Here is a 17,673-nt window from a genome sequence, read left to right as displayed (position 1 = left end):
TCAGAAACATCTCAGCTGTGAGAGATGTTTCAGGGGTGTATGTTGGGATGTTTGTTGCATCCTTAAGAGCAACTTTTTTCTTCCCTTTTTTTCTTCTTCCCCTCTTAAACCAGGAAGGGAATCTTTTTTTTTTTTTTTTATCATTATGGAAACCATCCGTGGGAATCTTCAACGCAAGGACCACATCAAAACCCAAACCATATCAGAGAGACTCAGAGGGTGGGGTGGTAGAGGGAGAGAGAGGGAGGGAGAGAGAGAGAGAGAGAGAGAGAGAGAGAGAGAGAGAGAGAGAGAGAGAGAGTGAGAGTGAGAGAGAGAGAGAGAGAGAGACAGAGACAGAGAGACAGACAGACAGACAGACAGACAGACAACCACATCAAACCACACTGCCCGTATCAGAAAGATGGATGAGGGAGGCGGCAGACTGCAATTCATCCCCTCTAGCACTTCAAATTTCACTTTCTTTCTTGCATCTCTTTCTGCATGCCTTTCATTCATTTTCTGGGCCCTAAAAATTCTCCCTTTTTCTCATCTCTCACCGTCTATCTGTGTCACCTCCTGTGTCCCTTTTATATTCCTTTCTATTCGTTATCCTCTGCTTTTCTTTCTAATTTTAAATCTCATTTTGGTTAAACCCCCTTCAGAGCTTCTTCATACCCTCACCACATTGTAATCAATATAAAATACCTTAAGAAAAAACAATTTGTTTTATTCTCTACTGCCCTCTCTCAGAGGCAATAATAATTGCTCCAATTATTTGAGTAATTCCATCATTAAAATGTTTCTTTCAGTTCCTGCCCTCTGTCGCCCCCTCGCCCACCACCCCTTCCCTGCATATAATCACTATACAAAGCCATCAAATAACCAACCATGTGTTTTATGTTAAACCATAATGTTTCTTTTGTTTGAAAAGAGAACAATTGTGGTCGCTCTGTTCACAACAGTCATGACGGAGGGATGTGCGGGGTGTGTGTGTGTGTGCGCGTGCGAGCGTGTTTATTTGTGGTCGTTCAGTTCATATTCAGTTGTAAACACAGTCAACCCATTGACCTGGACGCAGTGTTTGTATGTGCGAGTGGTAGTAAACAGCCAAAAGACGCCTGATAGACGCCAACAGCTGATCACTTTTAAATCAATGCAATATGAGGGTGACAGACGCTGGGTGTGTGTGTGTGTGTGTGTGTGTGTGTGTGTGTGTGTGTGTGTGTGTGTGTGTGAGAGAGAGAGTAATGCCTTTTTGATGTGTGTAGATTAGAAGAGAGATAGCGTGTGTACGACCCTGTGACTAACGGTGTTAGCGTGAGAGATAAACACTAGTTGTTATTTACTGATAGCAAACTGAAAACAATAAAAGCTGGAGAGAATCAGCACACACACACACACACACACACACACACACACAGAAAAAGAGTAGAGAAATGACAGAGGGAGGGTTGCTTTCTTTGTTGAATCCAATTTTCTCTCGATGGCCTTTCTAGTATTTTACCATTTCTCCTTTCCCTCTTTCTCCACCATACAACTATTAAAATAAAGCAATTTATGTCTGAAAGGGCCCACGCCTAGACCAGCCCTGGCACTCACTGTGTGTGTGTGAGTGAGAGCAGGGAGCAGAGGAAAATCTCATCTGATGTTCACCACACCCAGTCAGAATTCATCACACACACACACACACACACACACACACACACACACACACACACACACACAGTGGAAAACTACAGATCGTTGTGGTAAAGCAATGAAGCTGAAATCCCGACCTACTGTAAGAAGCACTGACTGACCTAACTGTGTTTCCATCGGCCCCGAACGATTTCAGTGGCTTTAAAAGTTGATCAAAGCGACGAGAAGAAAATTGAGAGTGATTTTGATGACAGGAACAGAACGGGAATTAGTAAGAGAGATATTGTCATCTGTCATTTATTTTCACTGTCATCACATGCTCATTTGCATACCTCTGGCGCGCTGCTTGTATGAATCCAGCGTGTGGGAAAAAAAAGAAGAGGTGTGTGTTACAAGGCTAGTATACCATGTGTGTGTGTGTGTGTGTGTGTGTGTGTGTGTGTGTGTGTGTGTGTGTGTGTGTGTCGCAGTACAGCCTTTGTCTGCTTCAGGCTGTATACACAGACTGGAACCATTACTATCAACTACAATTAGGTGCAACCCACCACAACATACCACATAACAACTACTGCTACCAGCTACAATTAGCCCCTATGCACCACAATGGCCTCCATGCCACAGAGAGGATGAATGTGACGGTCAATCATTTCCATCAACTACAATTAGCCCCAACGCAAGTGAGGCTTGTGTCTGAAATTGCCAATAATCGGCACAAGACATCCGCTGTTGGGTGGACTGAGCGGGGTGAGGTGTCTGGACGAGGTGAAGGGAACCATGTTGGAGCATTTGGATTGTGTCGTGAGTAAACTTTTCTTAATCACGGTTGCACTGAAACTCGTCCTGGTGACAAAGCTTTGACCGCACAGTGTTTTATATATATTAAATATGTTTAATATGACTCCATCTGTCATTCATAAATTCATTATTTTGTCTAGAAAATGTAAGAAAATAGCATAGGGGCTCTTCATTTCCCCCGTAGCATAGGGGATCCTCATCCTCCCACACAAGCGTCCCTCCCAGATCTCCGGGCAGACTCCGTACAAATATCTTCGGTTCATTAGGACTATGATATAATATATGAAGTTGTTTTTAAATATATATGATATTATGTTTATCAGGGATAATTGTGTGGTATCTTTTCTACAGGATCATCACATAACACCGAACAATCTAGTAGAATATCACTAATGAATCTCAACTGTCAACATCCAGTGACTCCAAAACGTGTTCTCTAAATGCCAAGTATGAAGTCATTGTAATTGATGGGTTTCATAGATAATCTTAACACAGTCACATATCACTGCTGCCTCCATATAGCGCTGCTCCTCCCCTTCTTGTGGGTCAGCTGTAATTGGCATCTCCGTAGTTCATAAACAAAAGGATTAATGGGCAACATATGAAGAAATAAGAGCTCTCTGTCAAGCTTTTCTTTTAGTTTCTGAGTCGGCCTCTTCATATTGTTGTTTTAAGTCGTCGTTGCTTTGTCTTCCTCTGATAAATGGTTTGTTTATGAAAAGATGGCTGAACGGAGAAGTGAAGACACATTGATGAGGAGTATATTTAACAGCGGAAGGAAGAGAAAAGGGAAAAGGAAGTTAAAAACTCTAAATTAAAACAAAAAGCAAAACTGGTAAACGGAAGGAGAGAAAGAGAATATATCTTCTTCATTTAGAAATAAAAAAAGAGAGATCGTCTGGGGAAACGGATGAATATAAAAGGGAGCGAAGAAAAGGAGTTTAGGAGGAGAGAAACAAGGCAGGAGGCAAAGTGCAGATGAGCTCCACATACTAATAAGCATCCGCGAATGGTGGATGACAATGATAACATCCCCTCATCACCAAAGTGGGTCTCACACAAAATGTTGATGGACACACGAATGGACAAATCACGTTGAAAGGCTCTACACAAACGTCACAGGCACATTCATGCTAAGAGCACGCTCTGTGAACCACTTACGAAGCGGAAGTGAAGAGTCTGGAGCGTCCGATAACATCTGGACCATATGTCTGTGCCGTTTCATCGCGGAGACGTTAATAGAAACATCTCGTAAACATCAGAATATGCTTTGAAGTGGTAGTGGACCCCCTGGAGTTAAATCGCACTACTGGACATTTCATACACAACCTCTTCTCGACCTTCAAAGTTACGACAGAGCAAGAGCAATCTCAACAGATGCACATTTTGGAGTCTAATGTGATCTAAAAGTGAAGATGGAGTTGTGCATTGGATCAGGCACCCAGCTGGTTGCCCTCTAACTGACCAGCACAGCGGCTGCTTCTGTAGCCAGAGACACAATCCTGGTGCATCTCCACTGACCTTAAAACAGTTCTTTCACAAATCCATCGTGTTTTCAATTTTGAATTTTCATTGAAGATGATGGAGAACTCGAAGAAAGAAAGTCGTTGACAGTAAGCGAGTTTGTTAAATTAGCTGAGTTAGCTGGATCAATGCAAGAGCAACTTCCATTTCAACTTGATCCCGTGTGTTGTGAGAGCGGCCTCTCTGGTTTCGGCGCTTTTCCTCTCAACAGGTTGCACATGTGAGCAGAAATCATTATTTCATATTCAACATGTGTCAAGTCAATATTTACACGACTTGTAAGATGAGCACTCATAAAGAGTATTTTCAGGATGTATGCAACATTTCCAGAATTATTTTCACTTTCTGATTTGCTACAGTCTGCTCATAGTAAAAAAATTACATATTCAGGACTTATCAACCAATCAATTGTGGCTGCAGCTAAAAATGAATTGGCAATTGGCAGGACCATTTCATTAGAGTTTTCATAAGCGAGATATATGAAATATGTACGCACACATTCGTATGGTCAGCCTGTGGCTTGCTGTCCATGATCAAATATTGTCTCGTTCCATCAAATAAATACCACTGCTGCCATGTTGCTGCCAGAAAGCGGAAGCTCATCACTTCCTGTCCGTAAAAAAGGATTTCCCCTGGAGGGACCTGGCAGACACCAGCTGCTGTTGTTGTTGTTTTTGTTACTGCTGCAAATGTTAAAGCTTTCAAGACTGTGTCGTATCACGCAGCAGTCACTTATTTATATGAAAGTGTCACAGATTACTAGCTCTAGGAAGGCCACTGATGCACAAAATGGCAGTCACGCTGAGCAGGCTTGTTCCTTCAGGTTACGTGTCAGAGAATGAGAGCAGCTGAGGAAAATATTAATGAAAGCGCGCACGTGACCGTTTTAACCCGCACAGACAAAACACATCAGGCCGTGAAACCGAGCCTATTTGGAGCAGCGGGATAATAATAGAAATCGGCCGCAAGTGCTCGTGGGGCTCAGTTCCACGCCTGGTGGGAGCACGGGGGAAACAATATGGGGGAGGTAGGGTCGGCTAAAGGGAGCATTTTGGGTTTTTGAGGGGTAAGTAACAGCTTGGAATTGATTTTGCAGAGGCAGGAGTCTAATTGGAGGTAGGGAGGGGGTCGAGACAGAAACAGAAGGAGGGAGGGAGAGAGGGGGGACAACGTAAAATCACTGCGAGACAGAGTCCACCTGCCATTTTAAGACTAAAAGCTTTCAGTTGCCTGCTAGGCCCCTAATCAATGCCAGAAGTCTTTTCACACGCATGCACACGCACACACACACACGCACACGCACAGACACACACCTCATCTGGTGGGTAGCGAGGGCCCAATTCATTCCAGCCACGGATCGGATCAAGTCAAATCACACACACACATACACACGTATAGACTGTGTAGGTCTCATTTGTAATTCGGTAACAGCATGCAAAATATGTCATCTTGAATGTCAAACTTAATCAGAGGTTCACATTTCAATACCGCTCTCTCTCGCTACGAGACTCCCTCGGCCTGCTCCTTCACTGGCGCTGCCTCTCTACCACTCTCTCTCTCTTACACACACAGACACACACATCGACGTTGTATATGCACCTCCCTGTCTCTGCTCCTTTACCTATCTTATCTGTCCATCTTTCATCTAGCTCTCTCAATTAATCTCTCACTCTCATCCACTCCGATACATTTCCCTCCCTCCTCTCTGCGGCTGTTTCTCTCTCTCCATTTCTATTCTCCGCTTAAGTCTGGGCTGTCCTTACATGAACCTTGATGTGTTTGTAGGACTGTGTATGCATGCATGCATGTATGTATGGATGCATGCATGCATGCATGTATGGATGCATGAATGCATGCATGTATGTATGGATGGATGGATGGATGGAGCGAGAGAGAGAGAAAGAGATATACATGTGGGTGTAATGGCAAAGTTTCCCCAGGGAAATGGAATATCTGAGCAGTGTAAAGTTACAAGAGGGATTTAAATCAAATCCTTTGTATTAAATTGGACCATATTTGAAAATGGGCAGGCTTATAATGTTCAAACGAGCTCCACGCACACCCCTTGTTGCCAGTATGTGCAGATTGATTGATGGATGGATGTCATGATATTATCGCTTGAAATTGGATGATGCTAGCTTACGTCTCACGAACACACATCAACACAAAAATAATTGGATTTTTATACGAAGAAACTGTGTTTATCATTCTAAATCAATAGTGTTGCATTTGCCATTTATAAGGAGTGTGTGAGTGTTTTCATTTAGGAAAAGTGGGTGGTGGAAACTATGTTGTGCACAAGTGCTAACAACTGAAAAAGAAACAAACAATGGATGACGCACTACTTAACAAAAAACGCACAGAAGATGACTGCATCCACCCTTCATGGCCCCTCCCCTCCCACCAAACAAACTTTATTAAAAGAGGAGTCTGACCTGAAATAACTACATTGGATTAGTACACCACACAGGGTCTGGAAAGCACTTTACTGGGAGTCTGTGTGATACTCTGTAGGGGGGCTGTTTACCCCTGTGGGAGTTAAAGGCAGGACACTGGTTATACGCAGACGTGAACACAGAACTGGGGGCTGCCCAGTGGAGCCTTGGTCTTTTGGCTCCAGGGTGCTTCGGGTGCACCTCAAAAAAACTCCTGAGAATGGAGAGAAATTGTCAAACTTCGCCGCGGGAGACTCTCTTCACCGGTCTACAAATGGAAACAGCTGAAATGTCGGCATTCAAGCTCAATTGACTCTTTAACTTTACAACGCGCACACAAAAGACAGTGAAACAGAACGCGTCACAAGTGAGAGAAAACCCACTTTTCCAACTGTGACTTACCCAGCGTGACACAAACTAGCTGTTTTCATCTGGGCACATGAAAGTGCTACACAAACACCCTGGGACCCACACTCTATAAAACTTTATTTTGAAGTGTGGGCCCACAGGTTAGGTCAGGGGAGTTTAAAAACAGGTTGCTCTGTGTGTTTGAAGGAATCGGTTGGAACTTATTAGGCTGTCCAAGCTGTTCTATCCAAATTGTGGGAGGTTAGCAGGTTAAACAAGTTACATTCTGTTAGGTTGGATACACAAAACACTGCCTGTGCGCGTGTGCGTGTGCGTGTGTGTGTGTGTGTGTGTGTGTGTGTGTGTGTGTGTGTGTGTGAGTGTGTGAGTGTGAGTGCGTGCGTGCGTTACTGCCAAGAGGTTGCTGGTTCAGTTCCCCCACGGGGCTATAAATGATGCTCAAATAAATCAGTATTACTACACACACACGCATACACACAAATCCAAACTGCTAGTTCAAACACAACTTGAATCAAAATCTTTCACACACACACACACACACACACACACACACACACCTTTATTATTTTACGTCACAGACATTCATGCACATACAAACCTGTGTAGGTCTGTGCTTGTGTGTGTGTGTGTGTGTGTGTGTGTGTGTGTGTGTGTGTGTGTGTGTGTGTGTGTGTGTGTGGGTGTGTGTGTATTTCTGGGTCCTCTTAGCAATGTGTGATGTTTTAGTAAAACGGTACAACAGAAGACACACACAAACTATATATCTCTTCTGCTATTTCAATAATCTGTGACCTGAGAGTTTATAAGACTCAATAGTCTGGCCTTTGGAATGACTGTCTGGATTCTAACTTTACTTACACACACACACACAGACACACACACACACACACACACACACACACACACACACACACACACACACACACACACACACTCTCAGACACAGCTCCCCTGCTATGGTCCTTAGAGCGTACTCCGTCTGTGTGTGAATGTGTCTGTGAGCATACCATGTGTGTGTGGTCACGTCTAAGAAGGCTCCTTTTAAAACGTCTCTCTCTCTCTCTCTCTCGCCCTCTCTTTCTTCCTCTCCCTCACACCATCGCTGATGACGTCACCTGAACTAATTTTTGAGGTAAGCAAATTGTGGTCAACAGTTAAATGTGTGTGTGTGGGCATGGGTGTGAAATCACATTTAGAACTTGAGTGATAAATCACTACTGTCAGTTTCATACACGCAAGTATGTAAAGCGCGCACACACACACACACACACACACACACACACACACACACACACACACACACACACACACACACACACAGAAGGTGTTTAATTCATTATTGTTCAATAGCTGCCAGGAGTCAGAGGTTGACAAAGAGAAAAGATCAGTGTGGCTCACGCTCACACACATGCACCGAAAGAGAAAACGCATGTAAACACACCAAGTCACATATTCACATGTTTATTTAGGCAGAAAAGTGCCTAAATAAACATGCATTCACAAATCCTCCAACATGGAGCCAACAGGTTCACACACTTCTCCAGTGAGGATTGATCAACCGAACAACAATTACATCCAACTAAATTCTACACGATCATAATTAATGATGAAAAGCACATTAAAAGATTAGTTCCACCATTCGCATCTAATCATTTACATTATTTAAAAACAATCCAGCGTCATTAAATCCTCATTTAGTTTCTTCCTGCACATCAACTAAGCACCACATCACACACACACACACGCAGGCACACACACACACACACACTAACTGATGTTGTACAATCAGTACAACAATCAGTTTAAAATCTGTTGCCGCTTCAGAACAAACCCACACAACAATAAACGATGGCGTTTTTCTGGTGAAATGTGTTGAAAATCTTCAAACCAAAAAGAAAGACACTGTGCGCTGCCACGATAAAGGCATTAAATCACACCCTTAATACGAAAGGAAATATACCGACGGTATACAGCGATACACAATACAGACTCATCTTACGCACACAATAGAATAACACATCAAAAGCAGCGTCTGATAAATTATTGAAGGGCGCCGTTCCTCAAATCCTAGAAATATTGTATTAAAGAGCCTGTTTTGAAAAGGCCTTTTTAAAATGTAGGGGAAAAAAAGAAAAGTTGCGTATGAAACAAGGGAAAGAGAGAAACTGTCCATGGTGATAACTCATCTCAAAAACAAAACCCCCAGAATACAAAATTAATAACCCACAATATCAACCACATACCACACCACTGCCAACAATTACTCTTTTCATGCTCAAATCCCCAGAAACACCTGTTTAAGATGGAAGTCCAATATGTATGAAGAGTTTCAAAGCAAAGTCCCTGACTTTCTGTTCCTGTGATCAAAGACAGAATGATTAAGTCAGTGTGAAGATATTGATCTCCTGTGAAACAATCAGAAAGCGTTTAAACCCCGCACACAAACCCACAGTCGAAAAGCCCAAACTCATTTGGCTTCAGACCTGCATCGTATGCCTGCGGTGTTGGTTTTCTTGCCTTTGATTAATGGATCTTCAGCTGAGGAAACTGATTTTTTTTAAGATTTTTTTTTTAGGATTTATTATTTTGGATACAACCATGTTTCCTTTCATCGTACCACACTGCTGTCAGAGTTGTAATACCTCTGTCCGGCCCTTTGTGTTGTGATGTGCATAAGTCGCCATTACAAAAACGTAGGCGGACACAAAATCAGGTTTTTTCTGGAGCGGGCAACACTGGCAATGCGGTCCAGTATTGACCCACACCTCTTCTCTGCGTCTGATTGGACGGGCCTTAAACCAAGCGTGATTGGCTCTCGCCTGGACGTCGCTCACGTTGCGTGAAAAGACATTTGCATAAAGTTACGCCGTTCTCAATTTCCCCTGCAATGCCGCTGACCACCTTATTAAAATCGCTGTAGGTCAACGGGTGACACCGGGGTTGCAACAACAGGTCCCATATACCCTTTTACAACGAGTCCATATGTGCACGAGAACGGCCCGAGGACTGAGCACAAAGGAAAAGATGAGAGAGTGAGACGTGGCGGCGGAGAACTGGACAGACTTTTCACACTTGACAAGGAAAGAGAGCAGCACATGGAGAGAAAAAAAAAGACCATCACACCTGAACACTGCCCCCTCCCCCTCTGGCTGCTCTTCACTCCGTGATTCGCTCACGACTGTCATTTGTCCTGCTAGCGTGAAAGCGTGGGAGGAGGTGGAGGTGTGTGTGTTTCTGTGTAGTAAAGAGCCGACAGCTTCCTCTCAACTTCCTGTGATCAGAGCTCGGGGGGTTGCTGGGGTCAACTCGGAAATCACACACACACACACACACACACACACACACACACACAGACACGCACACACAGAAGAATAAAGTAATGTGTTTGCTTTTTAGTTTGTGAATGGATTTGCATTTAAAGCCTCTATAGAATATTCACAGCATCATTACAGCAGCAATGACCTATTTGCAATGTAAAGAAACGGAGACGTTAAGCTTTGGAAAAGTAGCTGAGATGTTTAACTTCCACGGGAAATGTAGGCTTTAAAACAAATGTGTTTTAAACTGTCAAAAGGTTTGCATGTTCGTTTATTATTGTCATGTTTAGTGGCTATTTGCATACAAACATACAATTCACGCTTCTTAACATCACTCAATATCACCTCCATTAGTGTTGGTCCAGCGCCTGCCAACAGCTAACATTCACTAGCTGCTAATTTAAAACACATATTTGTTCTTCACAATGCAGTCTTATGAGGGATCAGCGACTACAAAACCATAAATGCTGATCTCTTGATTGCATATTTTCCCAGAATATTGCCGTACAACAAAACAAAAAAATCACATTTACTTTTTACTTGCCCGACCGGATAACTGCATGATCCAATCCACACAAGAGTTTACATGCCCTGGGCAAGCGTTAATGACGAGCGCCGTGAAGTGGCTCCCCCTCATGTGTGTTCTTACACTTAGTAGACACTTTAAAGAACACAGATACACACACACACACACACACACACAAACTAAAAAGAGGAAGGAGGTGGCAGCACTGCACGATATTACACAATCAAAACTGAGATTTAATCACTTCAAACGCATAATGCATGCGTGTGTGTGTGTGTGTGTGTGTGTGTGTGTGTGCGCGTGTGTGTTACAGAGACTGTGCTTGTGTATTTTTTCCTCATTTGAGTCACTTACTCGTAGTTTCACACAAACTTTTACATGGGAGCAGATGTGCCCAGCTTCAGACACACACATACACACGCACACACACGCACGCACGGACACACACGCACGGACACACACGCACGGACACACACACACGGACACACACACACGGACACACACACATACGTGAAGGACACTGAGACAGTTTAGAAAGCCTTAAGGCTCAGTCTGAGCTTTCATTTCCTCTATCCTGCATAACAACCAACATATACACGCACATTCACACACACAAACACAAACAGAGAGCGGATGGTTGTGAGACCGTTGGCCTGGCCAGAGGGACGACAGAGGCACTGTCGACAACTAGCTCCAAGAGAATTAGTGCAGAAGACAAGTCTGTATTAAAACAAGCAAGACCAGTTTCAACAAGACGGACTCAACAATAATTGTTTGGCCGGGGATGAATTTAACGAGAAAAAATTACATCAATAACAAAATAGAAACATTTTACCGTACAATTATTGCAAAAATAATAATCCAAGTAATAAAATGATAATCATGGCTCATAGACCACCAAAAGGCAGAATCAGCCTGTGTTCATTTTACAGCTTGTAGAGCTGAAGCTTTCATTTCAAACGTCTATGAGGAGTAGACACAGACCGCTAATGGTTACATTGTCAGCTAAAGTCTGAAGGCGTTAAAATGATGTTAAAAAAGTGTCAGGCTTTTGTTTGAAGTTCAAACCCATCCAGCTCTCTTACAACAGCAGGTTCTTTCACAAGGTGATACCTCGAGAAATTTAAAAAAAATACAAAAAAAACTCTTAGAGGCAATAAAAGTTATTTCTGAATTAAAGCTACTACTTTGTTGGCCGCTAGTGCAGTGATGGAGAAACTTTGCTTTGGGAGGAGGGAACAAAATGTCTACGGGCCTTCGTGAGCACACATCCATCTCTCCTGGGTTACATCCACACATTGCTTCTCTCACTCGTCTTCTTTTTTTTTTTTTTACGCGCACACACACACACACACACACACACACACACACTTCCTGTGCGAGGGGAAGTTGCAGGTTGTTGCGACATCGGTGTTTGAGATAACAGCCCCTTAACACACGTATACTGCGTCACACACACACACACACACACACACACACACACACACACACACGTCAATTCAATGAGAAGCAATACATCAAATGAAATACAAGATAGTAGACTGACACCATACATATGGCTTTCAACAGTCCATAAATAAAATGGTGTCATGTATCCTACATATTATACATTAGAAATGTTATCTAGCATATGAACTGCCAATCACACATATCAAGTTAATCAAAATACAATATGTTACTGTTGCCTACATCAAACTACAGTACCCCCCTTCACCCGCCCCCCTCCCCCCCGACACACACACACATTGACCTGATTTGATCTGATTCTTCATTCTCAACATGATAAACGGAAATCGATCCCCTGTGATTATCCGTCCCTGGATGATGTTATGTAGGGCAGAGGAGCAGAGGCTTGTGTAAGTGGGATGAAGGTGGTGATTATTCAGGGCGTGTTGTCTTGACACGGGTCCCCTGACTGAAGTATCGACAGAAGGTTATCGACCCTTAATAGTGCATTGTGGCGCGGGCGCTGGCATCCCCTCTGCAACGCACTTTGGATAATAACTGAGAGAAAAAAGATCCAGCGGCGGCATGTGAACAGAGCTCCCTGTAAACACCTGATGTGGGAATTCACACATCAGTTAGGTTTCTTACCAGAATCTGACCCGAGGGCAGACACAGCATTACATCTGACTCACTCGTCTAATCTGCGCGCCACATTTCTTCATGTACGATTACTGGTGCCGGGTGCAAATGCGGGCCTTGAAAATGAACAACCATGCCGTGGCCCGTTTTCCTACACGAGGTCGAGCCATCTGTAACTTCTTGAAATATTCCAGTACATTTACTGAACCTGTCAAATGTCATACAAGGACCGTGAGTATGAAAACAAAAGCGACATGCAGTGCCTGTCATCTGCAAAAGGGATCTTGAAAAAGAAGGAAAAAAAAAAAGACTGATCATTGCACTCAGAGGATTAAGCAATTGTTTCAAAAGACATTCTTGGGAGGCCTTTTTTTATGATATCCGAAAGGCGTTTGCTACTAGCACGCCAGGCTTCAAAATCATGACGTGGTCCCGTTTGAAAAAAACGGCAACGCTTGAATGACAACTCCTAACACACCGGAGCTGGCCTGTTGTGTCGGAGCTTATCAGCCTGTTTTCAGGGCGTGCTGAGGAGCAACTAGTTCAGAACACCTTAAGTAGGTCAAAGATTTCAAAGAGATTCAGGTGTGGATCAGTAACAAGAAGAATGGTATGTCATATTTAGTTCTCACACCCATCTAACTGCTGGTCCACCCTTAAAAAAAATCCACACACACACACACACACAAATACAAGCATGGGCGCGCACAAACAGAGATTAGTGCATAGACCTATCTAACTGTTACTACACCCTAAATCTTTTCATCTCCTATTTTATAACCAGCCCCTCCCTCTGTCTTTACCTTCTTTTCATCTCTTTATTCTTCTCTCTAATCTCTGATTTCCGCCCCTGAAAAAATGCTGTTGAGGCAGTCTTGCATTTTTTTTTCTCCCCAAGTTCAATGTTTACTACAATTGACAGGTGAAAGTGTCTTCTGCATGTTGGATGCTGGGGCCAAATCATAGATAGTGTATTGTAAAATGTCAAATATACATAGGCTTTAAATGGGGAAATTAGCCAGGAAGTACAACGCCTCCATCTGCCTTTTGGCTCTGTCACTCGCCGCCATTCCCGACCCGTTGTCTGTGTGTAATGTTCGTATCTGCGCCATTGTGCTCAAGTGATGCATGAGTCAAACGCAGCAAACCACCCATGAAAAACTAAGAACTCTAGAAACCCTCGACAATTCAGAATTGTTTATCCTCTGGGTTTAATTCACATAGAAAGTATCAAGGCTATTTGGCCGCTTCAGTCTCCAACATCAGACCCTCTCCTCACCTTTAAAGTCTAATCAACTGAAAAGCCTCTATGCCACTAACATTTGAACCAAACCTGTCAAAAGCTTGACAAACTGTTGCATGTCAGGGCACTCAGACACACAGGAGAATATAAACTCTCATTGCTGACAAAGCCATTATCTCCCAACCTGTCAAACCTGCATCTCTGCATGTTTCTTGATACAAATTTACACAGGCATATTCTCGACAAAGAAAACAAAGAACTGGAAGCGTGGGAGAGAAAAAGGGGTGAATGGACAGAAACAGAGATATTTCAGACAGAGCACGATTCATGTCATACTATTTCACTTAATGTCAAGCAGGAAATTGTACATCTATTAGCCAATTTTTTATTTTTTTTTGTCGCAGCTGCGGTCTTGAAGATAGCTGGTAATCAAAATTGACGATAAATGTTATTTGATTTTGGAGAAAGACAAGGGAGACAGACATAGACAGAGCGAGAGAGAGAGAGAGAGAGAGAGAGAGAGAGAGAGAGAGAGAGAGAGAGAGAGAGAGAGAGAGAGAGAGAGAGAGAGAGAGAGAGAGAGAGAGAGATATTAATACACAAGAAGAGACTTGGAGACATTGAGAAAGACAGATACAACAGGAAGAGATGGGGGGGGGACAGAAAGAGAACGAGATGTGAATTCATTGCCTTAAAAGCAGCTCTTAGTCAAACAGTGTGATAAGAATCAGAGAGCGCACACGCGCGCGCGCACGCGCACACACACACCTACACACACGATCCTTGAATTTGTACTTTGAACTTCTTTGGACAGATAAGCAGACAAGAAGTGTTCAATTACTGTTCAATTATAGTGTGTGTGTGTGTGTGTGTGTGTGTGTGTGTGTGTGTGTGTGTGTGTGTGTGTGTGTGTGTGTGTGTGTGTGTGTAGGTGTGTACGTACACGTTGTGCAAATGTGTCAGACACCGAGAAAGAGAAACTGGGTGCGAGACAAGAGCAGGGATGAGATTCTTTCCACCTATGTGTCATTTCCTTCCACTCTGAGCCCCTTTACGCCTCACATTAAAATGTGTCTCGTATCCAAAGTGTATCTAGATCGATTACATTTACACCTGGTGTTAATGCGTGTCCCCATTGAGATCGCTTTGTCCAGCTCAAACAACCGAACAGGTCGAGTGAGAACAGGTCAGGTTGTTTTTTTTACTACCCGTCTGCACCGTCATGAGAGCCGATCAGCACTACCGAGCACCGGATGAGGACCGTAACACGGACTGAGCGCCACTCCGTGTGTGTGTGTGTGTGTGTGTGTGTGTGTGACACTCTGTCTTCATCGTTTCGGGTACATTTAAAGCTGAACTTTCATGTGGTCAAGCACTATCCGATTGTAATCTAAACACCCAAAATGCATTGTAATCATCTCTCTCTCTCTCTCTCTCTCTCTCTCTCTCCCTCTCCCTCTCCCTCTCTCTCTCTCTCTCTCTCTCTCTCTCTCTGCATTACTCCTCTCTGCTCTCTCTCGACAATTCCACTGTAACAAGGCTTTCTTTCAGACCCGCTCCCTCTCCATGAGCCATCCTTACTCTATCATCCTGCCAACCCATCTCCCTGAAGCAATAAATTCAACCGTCCTCAATAAAAGAAAACGGATTAGTGCTGTCAAACAGAGTTAACAACAAATATATTGTCGATTTCTAGCCATCTGGCAACGTGTCAGTAGGTGATAAAATGAAAAGCAGTCCTGTCTGATGTTATACTCCACTGATCCCTGCAATAGAATTGGCCTTGTTCTTATGGTATAATAAAAGGAAGGTTAGAGGTCAGGATCAGCTGTGCTGGAGCCGTTTGGAACTAATTTACCTAAATCTGGTGCAACTCTGGTGAGGGCAAAACATATACAACCGTTTGTGTTGCAACAACACAAATGTATGTATATGTGTGAATGATATTGTTCTAGGGTCCGTCCACCACTTTGGCCCAGACTTAAATATCGAAAGAAATATTTATCAGGCGGACATCTGACTCTCTCAACAACTGCTGTAACATTTTTCCACACAGTCAAGCCCACCTTAAACTAAAATGTATATACATGTTGAGGTATACCGACTTTTCATCTTGCACCACAATCTGGTCAGAACACACTTTAGTTTGTGACCAAATACACGCAAACCTAATGTTGTTCCCAAGAGCCGCGGCTCTACTTTGTGTTTGTTGCTGATTGGTAAATGTTTGCATGCTAACGCACAAAACGAAGATGGTGAACATGTAGAACATTATTTAAGCTTCCCATCAGCGTGTTAGCTGTCATTGTAAGTATGTTAGCACGCTGACCTAAATCCCTGCCTCACAATGCACCACTAGCATCACTGTACAATATGTTGTTCTTTTGCATTACCCAATAATGCTGTGTGCATTATTGATGAATCTGCCGATAATCGATTCATTGTTTGGTCGACTTAATGTCAGAAAACTGATCACAGCTTCCTAAAAAAAACAAAGGGTCCATCTTCAAATCTCTCTCTCCCTCTCTTTCACTGTCCTGTCCTTCAAAGGAGAGGAGGGTGGAGCCACTGAACCCAGAGGTGATTTTTCCACACTGGAAATTTGTCAAGACTTCATGAGGATAGGGCAGCGTTCAAGCACACAAGCCAAGGAGAGGGGTGGCAGAGTAACTAACAGGCTAAAGCATCCTTCAACCAGAAGGCCAAGGCATCTCCCCAGGGATTGTGAGAATCCCCCCCTGCTAAATTGTCCTTGAGCAAGTCCCAGGGGTGCTGTTCTGCCGCGAAGGCTGCAATCTAAGGGGGTAATTTCACAAGGGATCAATGGAGAAGCAGCCTGTGAGCTAAAGTCACCAAAGTTCCACGGCTCACCTCACCACACAACACTCTGGTGGCAAATTATCTGCCTCCCCCTCCTTCTGTCTATGTGGCACTCTTTTCTCTTACGGCCTTCCTCTTTCCCTCTCCTCCTGTCCTATTATGGACATAGCAACAGCGTTGCTGTCAGGAAGACCTAAGGTTTGATTCACTGTCCGTCCCTGTCTGAATGTGCCTGTGTGTGTGTGTGAGAGTGCGCGTGCGTGTGTGTGTGTGTGTGTTAGATAGCAGATAAGAGCCATGTATAAACAGCACTTGAAAGCAGAAATGTAAATGTTTAAAAGTCACGGCAGAACACAGACCATATCAAGATACCAGAGAGCGCAAGAGAGGGAGAGAAAGAGAGATTAAAGCAGAGTTCACACCAGGAGAACTCGCAGGAGACTGCAGTCAGCAGGACTCAAGTCAGACTCCAGTCATCAATAAAGCTTAGTGGAATTAAGCATCTCAAAGCTATACATCCAAAATCCTTAATCTGTTGCTGAAAGTAGGGGAAGTTTGAAAAGACTGTCCAGACACCTGCGGTACTCCGGGGCTTCATGCTGACAGGCAGGCAGTATAACCTTTTAATTTACCAATACTCACAGAGGCTGCCATTTTTTTAAAGTAATCCAAGTGAGAAACGGTGTATTGGAGCACTGCTGCAGTCTCACAAACGTCCTCTTGAACGCAAGGGAGGCCGTTCCCTCTTTAACAGTTATATTTGCATCACGTATCAAATGAAAACGGTCAGATTTTGCAACATATCGTCTAAGACTGTTCAAATCGCATGACGGTTGATGATCCTGGAAGTAGCGATGTACTTAGGTGGTTAAGTATACGTTTCCAAAGTGGACAGAGCTGCTGGTTGCAGAAGAACTTTCCTAACTATAACTATAATAA

General features: G+C 43.5%; 1 protein-coding gene across 2 annotated transcripts in view; it reads right to left on the bottom strand.

Annotated features, from left to right (window-relative positions):
• Positions 1-17,673, bottom strand: part of trps1 (trichorhinophalangeal syndrome I) — a 105,823-nt gene that overhangs the window by 58,288 nt on the left and 29,862 nt on the right. The window lies entirely within an intron of this gene.

The sequence above is a fragment of the Clinocottus analis genome, unplaced genomic scaffold (genome assembly GCF_023055335.1).
Source record: "Clinocottus analis isolate CAN_PGR_092001 unplaced genomic scaffold, fCliAna1.0.p SCAF_14, whole genome shotgun sequence".
Classification (NCBI taxonomy): domain Eukaryota; kingdom Metazoa; phylum Chordata; class Actinopteri; order Perciformes; family Cottidae; genus Clinocottus; species Clinocottus analis.
Note: the sequence above shows the minus strand (reverse complement) of the source record. Positions and strands in the feature narration are given on the sequence as shown.